At 41.9% G+C, this 14,659-nt stretch overlaps 1 protein-coding gene across 1 annotated transcript in view; it reads left to right on the top strand.

Annotated features, from left to right (window-relative positions):
• LOC109932919 (cadherin-23-like) overlaps nucleotides 1–14,659 on the top strand; it is a 375,734-nt gene that overhangs the window by 77,341 nt on the left and 283,734 nt on the right. The window lies entirely within an intron of this gene.

Below are 14,659 nucleotides of genomic sequence, written 5' to 3'. Positions count from 1 at the left end.
GGAGCATTGCTGCTTTGTCACCTACTTTAAACCTGGAGTCGTGTGACTTCTGACCTTGTCCACCCCAGTCCAACACTGGCACCTCCATATCAGTCAAACCTTAGCAAGCATCTAATATAGCACTGAGGGAGTGCTATGTCGCTGGATATGCTATCCATTTGATCAAATATTCCAGGGAATCAAATGGAAACTCATGACTGTATGACATTATTTGCAAAAGACTGTTTCTTCAGTGAACATCTCTGAAAATGGATCAAATGATTTTACGCTGCTGCAGTCTCTGGAATTTACAGTGGAAGAAATAGGAGTGGTGTTTGCCCAAACAGGGTCTGTAATTAGTTAAATTCTGTGACCACTGTTAGGAGGCATTTGAGGGATGTGAATAAAATACACTTCCTTACAATGTAATTGTTGTTGCAATGTGCACTTCCCACCTGAACTTCAGATTAGAGGTTCCTGATGGGCGGGCTCCTGAGTAAGGATCCTTCCACAAAGAAACGCCTTTGGTTTTATTTTACAGACAAAATTTTGCTCCCATTTGTTCTGGAACCTTTTGATTCTAAAATATTGGTCTGTGTTCAAATCATTCCCTGGCTTTGCACCTCCCAGTCCCCCGACCACCACCCTGTCCCCCGACCACCGCCCTTTCCCCCGACCACAGCCCTGTCCTACAATCACCTTCACCATTTCAAGCTTCCAAAATCTCTGCATTTTGTAGCTCTGGCCTCATGTACATGCTGATTTTAATTGCTTCACTGTTGGTGGCTGTGCCTTCAGCTTCCTAGACTGCAAACTCTGGAATTCACCCTCCCTCTCCCTCCACTGGAACCTCTGGCTCTCCTCCTGCCTACCTGTCTACTTTCCTTTATGATACTATTAAAACCTACGCTTTTCATCAATCCTTTTGGCCTTCACTCTGGCTCATGCCAAATTTATTCTGAGAACTCTGTTGTAAATGGTTTCTTTTATTTAAAATGTCTCGTACACAGGGCTTTGTGAGGCCGCATTTTGAGTATTGTGTGCAGTTTTGGTCTCCTAGTGTGAGGAAGGACGTTCTTGCTATTGAGGGAGTCCAGCAAAGGTTCACCAGACTGATTCCCAGGATGGCAAGTTGAACATATGGGGAAAAACCGGAACGACTGGGCTTGTACTCGCTGGAATTTAGAAGAATGAGGGGAGATCTCATAGTAACATATAAAATCCTGGTGGGACTGGACAGACTAGATGCGGGAAAAATGTTCCCAATGTTGGGGAAGTGCAGAACTAGGGGTCACAGTCTAAGAATAATGGATAAACCATTCAGGACTGAGATGAGGAAGAATATCTTCACTCAGAGAGTTGTAAACCTGTGGAATTCTCTTCCACGGGAAGCTGTTGGGCCACTTCATCAGATATATTCAAGAGGGAGCTGGACGTGGCCCTTGCGGCTAAAGGGGTCAATGGGTACGGGGAGATGGCGGGAATGGGATACTGAGATTGCATGGTCAGCCATGATCATATTGAATGGTGCAGGCTCGAAGGGCCGAATGGCCTACTCCTGCTCTTATTTTCTACTTTTCTGTGTTAATGTTGGTTGCTGTAGGCGAACCCTCAGATGATGTTAGAAATGAAATGGATAATGTTTCCCTCAGAATTTAAAATGTTGAAGCATAAACCTAGTCAGAAAAGCAAAACAGTTCATTATTTTAAAATTTTCAAAATATTGATGCATTTTGTCGACATTTCTACATTTGGTATTGAGCAAGCAGAACTGTCTCTCTTGCATGTTCCTCTGCCCACATGATGCTCCATTTCCATATAATGGACCAAAACCTCTCCTGTGGAGGTAATTTCTAACATCAGTTTGCATACAAAAAATGTGCTTTGCTGTTGCCAAGATGAGGAACATTGTAAGGTTTTCTTTAGGTCTGCAATTATTTACTGTCTCATTCTTAGATGGTGTGTGCACACTGTTGCCTGGGCAAATTGCTGAAATTTAATGGCTTTCGGAATTGGTAGTGAATTGCCATCTTGAACCGCTGCAATCCGCCCGGTGTAGGGTGACCCACAGTGCCCCTAGGGGGGGACTTCCAGAACTTTGACCTAGTGACACTGAAGGAGCGGCGATATATTTCCAAGTCAGGATGGTGAGCGGCTTGGAGGGGAGCTTGCAAATGGTGGTCTGCCTGTGCATCTGTCTACCCATATTTTTCCAGACAGTTAAGGTCGGGCATTTGGATGATTCTGCTGAAGGAGCCTCAGCATGTTGTGGCCGTGCATACCATTCAGATGGTAAGCACGGCTACACTGGCAAAGGGAGTGAGCGTTTAAGATGGCGAATAGTAAAGTGGGCTACTTTGTGCTGGACAGCATCAAGATCCTTGACAGTTATGTGAGCTGCGTTCATTCAGACAACTGCGGACGAGTGTTTCGAGAGCAATTGTTGCTGCCTGCTCTTATTAAGCGTTCCAAAATCAATTTCCTCGATTGTATCCAGAGGCACAAATTTTCAACAATGTTGTATGGATGATGTTAAATTTCAGTTCGGAAATGAAGGTCGCAATGTTTGTGAAAATCCCACGGGATTGTAAATTATTCAAGAACAGTAATACTGCTGAAAGCAAACACTGCAACAATAAAATTGTTCCTGCAAGTCTGCTTAAATTTAGCAGGTGTGCAAAATCTTAATTTGTATTAATAGCTGACCATTGATTCAGTATGAATAGATGTCATGAATAAAAAATTGAACGTGAGCCAAAGAAGGCCCCTCCTGGAAACTATCACAATTATGCAGAGGACGACAGATGCCCTATAAGTGGAAATCTAATTGGTGACATGGGTGACATCCTAAATGATGAGCGCAAAAACTCAAGCAGTTTAACTGATGTGTGAACCTTGTCATTACATTAGTATTTCCTCATTGGGCAAGTCTTTTCACTCTCGTGCTCATGCTCACCCTCACTGTGTCTCTCTCTCTCACTCTCTCTCTCTTGCACACTCTCCCTCTCTGTCTCTCTCTCACACACTCGCTCTCTTGCACTCTCTCCCTCTTGCACACTCTCCCTCTCTGTCTCTCTCTCACACACTCGCTCTCTTGCACTTTCTCTCTTGCACACTCTCCCTCTCTCGCACACTCTCCCTCTCTCGCTCTCTCTCTCTCTCTTGCACTCTGTCTCTCTCTCTCTCTCACACTCTGTCTCTCTGTCTCGCACTTGCTCAGTCTCCCTCGCACTCGTCCCCGTGCGCTCGCTCTCTTGCTGCCTCTCTCTGTTTTTTGCTCACTCTGTCTTGCTGACCCTCTCTCTCATGCTCACTCTCTCTCACGCTCACTCTCTCTCTGTCTCTCTCACGCTGTATCTCTTACGCTCGCTCTCTCACTGCCTGTCTCACTTTTGCTCACTCCGTCTCGCTGTCGCTGTCTCACGCTCACTCTCTCGCTCTCTCTCTCGCACTAACTCTCTCTTTTGCGCTTACTGTCTCTCTCTCGTGCTCACTTTCTTTCTCTCGTGTTCACTCTCTCTCTCTCTTGCACTCTCGACATCTCATGCTCGCTCTCTTGATATCTCATGCACGCACTCTCACTAGCTGTTTAAAACTGGTCACTGGTTATCGTTCTCTTTGCTACAAACACCTGACCACAGTCCTGGTCAGTAGTCACACCTGAGCACGCACTGATCGCTTTTAATGTCTGGGGAATACCAGAACCACAAAATGTCTTTATTCATGAAGTAAAAACAGGAATCTCTGAAGAAATGCTCCCACACTTTCTGGATTTATTTCAGATTATCTTCATTAATCCTGTGCTTCCTGACATGGACCCCGTCAAAGATTTATGGTAATATTTTTTGTGTTTGGAATTGATCCATTTTCACAGTTGGTGGCTTTATATATGTTACCAAACTGGTTCAGGATCAATATCGAAAAGAAGCACATTATAGGTTTATGTTTTTCTTTCTTGGGGGCCTGCTGCAATAGATTTTCCAATCCATTCGAGTTCCATCAAAATCATTATCAGAAGCTGAGCTTCTCAAAAAAGATGAAGATGACCCGTTGAGCAATTTGTAATAAGTTTACTCTGGAGATTAGTTCCAATACTCAACATTTAACATATTTTACTCGTAATAAAATCCAAAATATCTATATTTTGCAGTGTGTTTAATTGATACAGCTGTCAATTTCTGATTTGAAACAATCTGGGATCAAGCCTTTCTTGCATTTATAATCAATTTTGACCAGCAGTTTGCAGTTCTGAGGGAGTCCTGATTGCTGGAGATATTGTGGTGGCACTCACAGGTTTTAACAAGCCTGAGATCCCATATCCAAACATTCATGGACTTATGCTAGCGTCCTGACTCTGCATTCTTCCATCAGTCAACAGAGCGCACATGCAAAAAAAAATCTGTTCCTCCCCTTTCGTGGTAACTTATTGTGCTTCAAATGGCAGCCTTGGTTATCATAGCACCTCTACAGCATGGAAGCAGGCCATTTGGCCCATTGAGTCCACACCGACCCTCTGAAGAGCATTCCATCGAGACCCATGCCTGCCTAACCTTATTTGCTGTAAGCTGGCATTTCCCGTGACTAATCCATCTCACCTACACATCCCTGTGCAGTATGGGCAATTTAGCATTGCCAAAATCCATGTAACCTGCACATCTTTGGACTGTGGGAGGAAACTGAGCAACCGGAGGAAACATGGGGAGAGCATGCAAACTCCACACAGACAGTTGCCCGAGGCTGGAATCGAGCCCAGATCCCTGGTGCTGTGAGGGAACAGTGCTAACCGATTTTGTCTCCAAGAAGCTGAATTTTTGAGAAGCACTTGAATGACCACTGACTTATTTCCTTTTTAATGGTTGTTACATTCTTGAGTTGGAACTGTTCAAAGTGAAGCAAAATTAGCTTCTTATTGACACATCTTGCAACTTTTACAAGGCCTTTATTTGCTCAATAGGCATATGAAACAAATGTTGGGAATCATGTTTGTAAACTGTCATCCTGCATGATTCCTATCTGCCCCGTCTTCTTGCCTGTCAGCCCTCTGAGATCTCTGCACTCCAACATTTCCAAATCCTGATTTTGTTCATTCCTGCATTAGCACTTGCTGACCTCTAGATTCTCCATTTCTCCATCTCTTACTGGGAAGAATAATGAAATCAGTATCGCAGAAATGGAGAATGACTATGGGATTCCAAGGTGCAGAGCAACTTGGGTATTCCAGTGTGTGAGTCACATAATGGTTGATATTTAGACATAACACTTATCATCCCATTTGGCTTTTTGATTATCCTTTTATCGTGAGATGAACTGAACACAACAATAATGAATGTTCTGCTTATTTAATGAAGGATGTAAAAGCATTGGAAGTGGTTCAGGAGGAGGTTTATGAGATTATTACCTGGAATGAGTGGGTTGTGTTATGAGGAAAGGGTGGACAGTCTGGGCTTTGTTCCACTGGAGTTTAGAAGAATGAGGAATGATCTGATTGAAGTGGATGAGATCCTGAATGGTCTTGACAAGATGTATATGGAAAGGAAGTTTCCTCTTGCATCACATCAGGGAAGTGGACCAGGTGTCACGTAACTTGATTGATGTATTAATGGTAGGCATATATATTTGTTCTTGGGTTTGGACATTTGGGTTGTGTGTGTACAAATGTTTTTTTTTAACACAAACATTCACAGGATGTGGTGTCACGGACTGGGTCAGCATTTATTGCCTAACCCTAATTACCCAGAAGGCAATGTAATGATTGTAACGAGGTCAGCCAGGTGGACCTCGTAGGATGGGTTCCCCAACTGGACCAGATTAACAGCCCCAATCCGGGAGCTCTGGCTGACAGACATAAACAGGAATGTTAGACATCCTCATACTCTGGAAGGTGACTCTGACAAGGCTGTACCAGAGTCAAGGACTTTCCTTGTGTAAATAAAGGGCGACTGGCCTCTGTGGAGTTATTTCAGGGAGTTGAGTCAACCACATTGTTGTGGGTCTGGAGTCACACATAGGCCAGACCAGGTAAGGGTGACAGTTTCCTTTCCTGAAGGACATTAGTGAACCAGATGGTTTTTTCTGACAGTGGACCACGGTTTTATGTCATGGTCATTGTTAGATCGAACCGATGTCAACAGAACATTACCTGGTCTTTGGATTAATTATCTAGCAATAAGACCACTAGGCCATAGCTTCCCTGTGTGTGTGTGTGTGTGTGTGTGTGTGTGTGTGTGTGTGTGTGTGTGCGTGCGCGTACTTTGGGAATTAGTGTTGGGTGCGTACATGTGTAAAGGAGTATTTCCTAATCAACCATTCAGAGATGTTACTACACACCTCTGGAACTGGTGGGATATGAACACAGGACTCCTGGCTCAGAGGTAAGGACATTGACATTTGTCACAAGACTTCTGTATGTGTGTGCATGTATGGACAATGGGGTTGAGTATGTCCATGTGTGTTTTGGGTCAGTGGTGTGGAGTGTGTACATGTGTGTTGGTGCATTAAATAAGCGTGTGTATGTGTATGTGATCGTCCTCCTGTATTGATAGCGCCTGTACTAACAACTTTGGCACTGGCAATGGGAGATGATCTCTTTACCACTTCTGGATGAGAGGTGATGCTCAGACTGGAGAGAAGGGAGTATTGGAGGTCTAAATGACTAGATCATCACTGTTATTGCAGCAGAAAATGACAAGGAAACATGCCGGACTTAAATCTGGTATTTTATGGTGAGCTGCTGTTAAATATAATTCACACAGATGTGTATATATTGCAGATTAATGTTGGAAATTCTGTTTCTCTTGCGTGGATTTCAGATTAAAATCCATGATTTGTAAAATTGTTCAGTGTTACCAATCCCTCTTCCTAAGGTCATGCTCCACACTTTTCCAATCTCAAAGCTTTATTATCAGTGTTGCAAAACTGATGGGAAAAGTTAGCTTCAGCCTCTGAATGCACAAGCAAACATTGTATAACATTCAACATCTCTGCTTATCCAGCCTTTCTAAACATTGATCAACAGGCTATCAGTGCCATATCTGTTTGTGGAATCTTCCTGTTTGCAAAGCGTTTGCTTATGTAACAATATCTTCACCTCAAACTCATTCCATATCTGGTGGAGGCTCAAAGCCATGTGAGATATGGTATGAAGGTACGAGAAACTGCAGAGATAACCTCTGTGTTTTCAGTGTGACAAATTGGCAGTTATGAATTTGGGATCAAAGCAATTAAGACAAAATACGTAGATCATCAGCTCAGATGGTATGTATGAATGTAAATTATTTATGATCCCCAAATTATTTTACAGCTTGGTTTGGAAAATGAAATAAAGGCACTTGTTCATAAATTTATTATGAAAATGACTTTACCAATTCCATAAAATTTTCTTGAGAAAACATAATGATTCTTTTGTCATTTTAAAGGACCATTGAATATTGACATAGCTGAAACTAATTCATGAAGTTAGATGTGACAAACTTCATTAAATTTGCATGTATTCATTTTATGCTAATCACTGTCCTCTGACTGATATTTGAGTCTGGTAATAGAGTTTTATGACTTTTCAATTTTCAGAATGTGTTCTGTCTGTCAGGGTGCCCTGCAGTCTGTGTCGCACATTAGTTAAGGAATGATTATATATATATTCAGCTGACCTTCACTTTCCATTCTGTGTGATAAAGCAGCAAAGTCATCAAATGAGAAGACTTTTGACAGAGAAGGAATGGAATGTGCAGAATTCCCACATCCAGTAGGCTTGAACAACAGAGCTCAGCTTGATGATTAAAGTGAGATGAATACATTGGGAAAGGTTAGGAAGCTTTCCATAAACCTCCATCACTCGGTCAGAAATACAAGGATGCTATCCCGAACAGCCTTGGCAAAGTTTATTTTTGTCTTACAAACTGCAATATTTCAAGAAAGCAATCTACCTGCCCCACCTTTGAAGAGCAGCTAGAGATGGACTAGTGATGTCCACAATCCTGCAAGATAACTTTAAAGTCGGAGAAAAGGCATTGTCCACCACAAACTTTGTCGGGTTGGGACTATTGGAACCTGGTCAAAAGTTGCTACATTTGGAATGTGTGTGTAAATGAGTTTTGATGTGTAGAGACTAATGAATACCTCAAACAGTTAAGCCATGACATTTTCAGCAACCCCTTTCGATTCTGTCGATCCATGAACCCTCTACCTTACCCCTGAGGGATAATGGGAAATTTCCACCTTGCCTCCTGACATTGCTGGTCTGCACACATCTGTTGCCCGAAGAACATCATGGAACAGCTAAGATCTTCTTTTGATTTTTATTTTCTCTTCATAGAATCACCACAGTGCAGAAAGAGACCATTCGGCTCTCCAATAAGTTTATTTCTCTTGTACTTCCAGTAATCTCTAATTGGCCATGTTCTGTCCTCAGGGTTGTATATCTGACATGGAATGTACATTGCAAATACCAAGACCATTGCAATCACATTGTGTGGAACATGTTGTAAGGAGACAAGTTGAACTCTAATTGCAAATGCTGTAATAATCATGCTGAAATGAAATGAGACTGACTCTCTGAAGAGCATCCCACCCAGACCCCTCCTGCACATCTTTGGACTGCAGGAGGAAACCATTGCATCCAGAGGAAACCCACGCAGACACAAGGAGAAACTCCAAACTCCACAGAGACAGTTGCCCGAGGATGGAATTGAACCCTGGTCCCTGGAGCTGCGAGTCAGGAGTGCTAACCAATGAGCCACCGTGCCATCGTTTTTCTGTGGAACGGCTGAGATTGGAAATGAACCAGCTGGGGATCTATAAGTGCTGAAATCTCCTGGCCTTTCTGATTAGTGCAGAATTGTTGATCCTTGATTGGAACCAAATAATAAAACAAAGAACTGTGGGTGCTGGAGATCCGAAACAAACAAAAACAGGAAGTGCAGGAGAAATTCAGCAAATGTGGTAGTATCTGTGGAGAGAGAAACTGAGTTAATGTGTTGAATTCTTCTTCAAAGATCTGAAGAAAGGTCACTGGATGGTTTAAGTCCAATGTACCAATAATTGATTATATTCCCAATCCTTGGGTTTGATCGGGTTGGGGATATTTTATCTGCAGGCAGGAAGCTAAATGCCAGGAATTCAGGGGCGCCACATTCCGAGCAGACTTTTCGTCCTCCTCCAGTCTTCAATTGCTTGATAGATCGACAGTCATCCAAATCTGGCGTTTCGTGCATCCTTGATCTTATTTTCCACTTTTTGAAAAATACACTTTATTCATGACATTTGTAAAGTTTATGTTTTAGAAAGCTAATGAAAATTTTAAATTGCACTATTTTTTAAATTACAGAATTTTTAAAAGTTGCAAATACATTACAAAACAAAATATATAGCAAAATTAAAATAAAAATGCATTATAAAATTTGTAAAAAAGAATTGCAAAACATTTCAGTATGATTATTACAAAATTTGCAGTAGGAGTTTAACTTGTCTCCATACAACATGTTTCACACAAAGTGATTGCAATGGTCTTAATATTTGCTATGTGCATTCCATATCTGGTATATATCCCGAGGACAGAACATTGCCAATTAGAGGTTACTGAACGTACAAGATAAATAAACATTTTTCTCTATATACCATGTTTCCTCTGAGGTTCATCAGTGCATTTTCAGTACTCATGTTCCTCCTCATTGTACATTCTTTGGAAGGCATGCAGCTTGAGGAGCTTCTACAGTTTCCAACCCCTCTGTATGCATTGGCTGAAAGGCCTGAGACAGTGACCCTTGCCCATAATGTCTCTAGTGGCTGCTTCTGACATTACTGTCTGCTTCAGGAGGTAGTTGTGGATGTCACTAGGTCACAGTTAGCCGCGTGGAGAATGTGACAGCTCTGCTGGCCATGCCCTGCACCAATGTGCCCTGAGGCCATGTGATAGAAATGTGCATCAAACACTCCAATATGGAGAGATCCTCAGATATACAGGGTTTTTTTATCGTCTCACCGTTGGTGGTGTGCTACGTTATCCCTAATTTTGTTTCTTCTTCAGCAACTGGATGTCAATGCTAGGAATGACATCGATGCAGTTTGCTATGCATGGACCCTCAAAGCAACTGTGCATAGCGTAGGGGGAATGTCACTATGTCTGTAGCTGTCTGGGCACTAAATTCTAGAATTCCCTCTGTAAACCTCTCTGACGCCCACCTCCCCTTTCCCCTTTATCTTGTGCTTCATCTCATGCTGTCTGTCTTCACCCTCCCAGGTTTTGGTTGTACATCAGAATAGCTCCATAAGACCACACGAAATGGAACAGGGATAGGTCGTTCGGCCTCGCAAGTCTGCTGTGCCATTCAAAAGGATTATGACTGATCTGATATTTCTCACACCCACTTTCCCACCCGTTCCCCATAACCCCTGATACCCTGACTGATCAAGAATCTAAGATAACAAGGAGTAGAGCTGGATGAACACAGCAGGCCAAGCAGCATCAGAGGAGCAGGAAAGCTGACGTTTCGGGCCTAGAAGGGTCCTCTGCTCCTCTGATGCTGCTTGGCCTGCTGTGTTCATCCAGCTGTACACCTTGTTATCTCAGATTCTCCAGCTTCTGCAGTTCCTGCTATCTCTGATCAAGAATCTATCTCAGTCTTAAAAATGCACAAGGATTCTGCTCCCACGGTTCTGTGTCAAGGAGTTCCAAAGACTCAGTCCTCAGAAGAAATTGCTCCTCATCTCAGCCTTAAATTGGCTCCCTTTAATTCTGAGACCATGTCTTCAGGTCCTAACCTCTCCCATGAGGAGAAACATCCTCTTGACATTTACCTTCTCGAGCCCCTCATGGATCCTGTATGTTTCAAACCTTACGTGGATCAGTGTTTAGTAATGCTCTTGTTGAGTTACTGTGAAGGTTTACTTCATTAATAGAGCTAGATTAATGCATATGTTTGTTGTTGCTTGTGTTTAATACTCTGAAGGGTGTTTCTTTAGCTTTAACTATGCTAATTCTAATAAAATAATAACAGGTATAAAGTCTCAAAAGTTGCAATTCTGAGACGAATACTTTGCTGGTTTTCAGGTCGGGTGTGATGTGCTGGTACCTTTGATTCTAGACCGATAGCGTTGTCTGTGTCTACAATGAGGATCTTGTTGCTAATTTTACTCCAACATTCTGTTGGTAGAATGGCAATGATCTCTCCCTCCACAGTTACAGTAAAAGCAGCTCTGTACCTTTTGCCTCAAACAGTAGTAGTAGAAAATTAATTATTGACTGTTTGTCAGTAATGCAAGGTATTTCTTTTATCTTTTATTTGCGGCTGGCTTTTCGAAAGACCATGAGGTGTGGGCGGGAATGAAAAGATCATAATCTGGGAAGTTGTCTCAGTTTCCCAGTTTCTCTGGGATAGTCTCACGTTGGGGTGGAGAAACATGTTGAGGGTTTAGGAAAAAGATTAACCTCAGCAAGGAGTTAAAGATGCTGGTCGGTTTGGGATTGGAAGTTTTGTTTTTCTAGCAAGTCCAAACAGTCTGATGTATAATAGTGAACAGCACCCAGTTTTCTGCAAAACCCAATGGAAGCTGGTGAGGTGTTTTGCTCCTTTTAATAAGAACTTGAGACTAGGTTGGGATGTCTGGTTGGAGTGGACAAATTGGACTGAAGGGTCTGTTTCCCGTGCGTGTGACTCTATAATTAAATTTCACGTGTGGTGCCTTATAGAAATATCCGGTCATTTGCTATCTGAGTTTGAGATTTCGAACCTGTACTGCGAGCTGAAGTGTTGTGGCTAATTTGTAACAAGTCCATCACTGAGGAAAAAAAAAAATCAGAGTTTTCTTTGTATTATATGAAGGAGCAGAGGTTAGGTTTACTGATGAAGCTAATTCATTACCACATGTCAAAGAATGCATGCAGCGAAAGTGTTTTAATTAAGCTCACGCTTGCTGAGCAAATTTGAATTTGGAACAACTAATTTTACTTGTCTGTATTTTAATAACTTAACATGGAGCATGTTTAACTGTCCTTATTTCAACTTCAGTTTAGAAGAGTGTGCCTTAACATTAGTGTTCACTCAGGAACATAGATCAGTAATGTAATTCCACACTGAAGGATCAGTTGTTTTTTGCTTTGGTAATTCCACAGACACTTTTCTGAAGGGCAGTTTCTGGGGTATTTTGACTGCCTTTTGAAGGATGCTACTTCACTCATGGATATTTCTGTGTGTTGAATCCCTCACTTGTAATCTTTTGAAATGCAAGTTAGCAATGACCTCATGCAAGGAGCAATTGAGGAGAGATTGGCTATTTGACCAACTAAGCCGACTGCGCCATTTCATTTGCTTCAGGACCTTTCTTTTTCAGCCCTATTCCTTCATTTTTCCCCCACATCCTGCCACCATTGACTGTGTCCTTATTCCCCAAACTCTTTAGACTTCCACCAATCTCAACAATCGTTAAGTAAGACTCTAGATAAAATGAGGTTAATCATTTTGACATTATATAAGTGAACACTGTACTGGGAGAGAATTAGTGGGATCCGAATATGTAAAATACTGGAGAAAACATAAAGGCAGAGAATTATGGAGCAGTATTATACCTTAGTAAATAAGAGTATACCGGAGAACTTAATGAATATTTATCTGAATGCAAGACATCTGGTAGAGGTAATTAGCAATGGTTTGAGGCTCAGTGGTTAGCACTGCTGCCTCACAGCGCCAGGGACCCGGGTTCAATTCCATCCTCGGGCGACTGTCTGTGCGGAGTTTGCACATTCTCCCCGTGTCTGCGTGGGTTTCCTCCGGGTGCTCCTGTTTCCTCCCACAGTCCAAAGATGTGCAGGTTAGGTGGATCGGCTATGCTAAATTACCCGTAGTGTTCAGGGATGTGTAGATAAGGTGGGTTATGGGAGATGGGTCTGGGTGGGATGCTGTGAGGGTCGGTGTGGACTTGTTGGGCCAAAGGGCCTGTTGCCACACTGTAGGGATTCTATGATGATAGAAGGAATTTGGTAATGGGGTGTGGACAACCATTGCTGAGGGCCTTAACTGGCCAAATCTATAAGCAATAAATTCCGTGTGTTAACTGGAAGTGGCTTTGTATTGGAAGTGGTGCCGCAATGATGAAGCAGAGTTTGGGTCAACTGGGAAGAATGTGATGGTTATATAGAGTTTGTGAGAAGTGATGGGCAAAATAGCAAAGGTGATATTGTAATGCTCCATATTTTCTCAGCTGAATGTCTTTTTTGTTGTCACTCAGTTTCCCATTGTGTGTGGTAGACAGGGAGTTGAGAATAGCCATGATGTTAAGTCAGAGACTAAGGAATAATTGGAGCAGGATATGATCATGTAATTAAGCTGATAGTTGTGTCCTTAATTGCTAGATTTCTCATCAAAACTGTCTTTGCCCCACATTTACAGCAGTAACTTCTTTATGTAAACCTCTCACAGTCTAGTTGTGTCACCCTGCCAGCGCTGGTGCTACAGTACTCTCAATGTGAAAGAGAATAAGTTCAGTAGGACAAGTTTATACTGCTAGTTCCGATTGTACATATAGACATAGAATTTATCATGGAGAAAGTCGACTAAAGTTAGTTGAGATTTTAAAAATCATGAATAATAATTGTTTGAAAGTACAGAACTTGAGTATTTCAGAAACCCTCAACTATTAGTTGAATTTAATCAGATTGACTCTGTTGATTTCCATGAAAAAAAAATTCCACTCTATTTGTAGTTACAAACTCAGCACTTTGAAGGTTAACTAACATAAGCGTTGCTGAAAACTGGAATGGGACTTCCCTCATCCTGTCTTTGCCAACTTATCATCAAGAATGTACTTTGGTAAGAACCTGCGATCACTGGGGTTCAGTAAAGGTTGATTAATTTCTGAAATGAACATGGTCACAGCATGGAATATTTGCATCACAATAACATGCATCTTCTAAATCAGTTTTGCCGTCTTTGATAAATGTTTCATACTACATGTTGATCTCCACAGAAGATCACTCCTGCTGAGCACGTGTCCCATACAACAGCAAGTTATCTCAGAGTGCAAGTTTTCACCTGCCTTCATGTCCCTATTCATCTTAATGGCTCTGAATTCTTGATGAGACCTGTCGTTTGAAGCTTTATTTCAGAAATCTCATTACTAGGTGCAAACTGGCTTGACAATTTTTGCTTCTATCCATTGATACGAAAAGAATTTTCATAGCCAAGATTTGTTGTATCAAATGTGACCATTCTCCTTTCCTAGGCCCTCATTTTGCCCTTGTGTTTGATTATTTTCTCCTTGTGTTATGTATCAGCCTGGTTATGCAACACCCTTTTGTTGCTATTCAAGTTCCATCGTTAAGAATCTCACTTCTACCAAAAGGATCTTGTTTTTTCATTAACCAGTTCAGAGATGGTATCACACACCTCTGGAGCTGGTGGGATTTAAACTGTGGCCCAAGTCCAGAGAGAGGAACACTACCAATGAGCCACGAGAGCCCTCCGAAAAAGGCCTTATGAAATGTACCTTTTATTATGACCAGGTGAGAAGCGTAAATTGGCTCTCTCATTCTCAACTTTCTTGGCTACTCACAACAAGTTTGTAGTTTTTAGCATGATATTATATCTTCTGTTTACTCTTTTAGCTGCAAGCTTTAAGGTCTAATTGCAAAGTTTTGATTGAAAAAGAGAGTGGTTTTATGAACTGATCTCTTGAGAAAATAATTAATTTG

Source organism: Rhincodon typus, chromosome 34 (assembly GCF_021869965.1).
Source record: "Rhincodon typus isolate 14 chromosome 34, sRhiTyp1.1, whole genome shotgun sequence".
Classification (NCBI taxonomy): domain Eukaryota; kingdom Metazoa; phylum Chordata; class Chondrichthyes; order Orectolobiformes; family Rhincodontidae; genus Rhincodon; species Rhincodon typus.
Note: the sequence above shows the minus strand (reverse complement) of the source record. Positions and strands in the feature narration are given on the sequence as shown.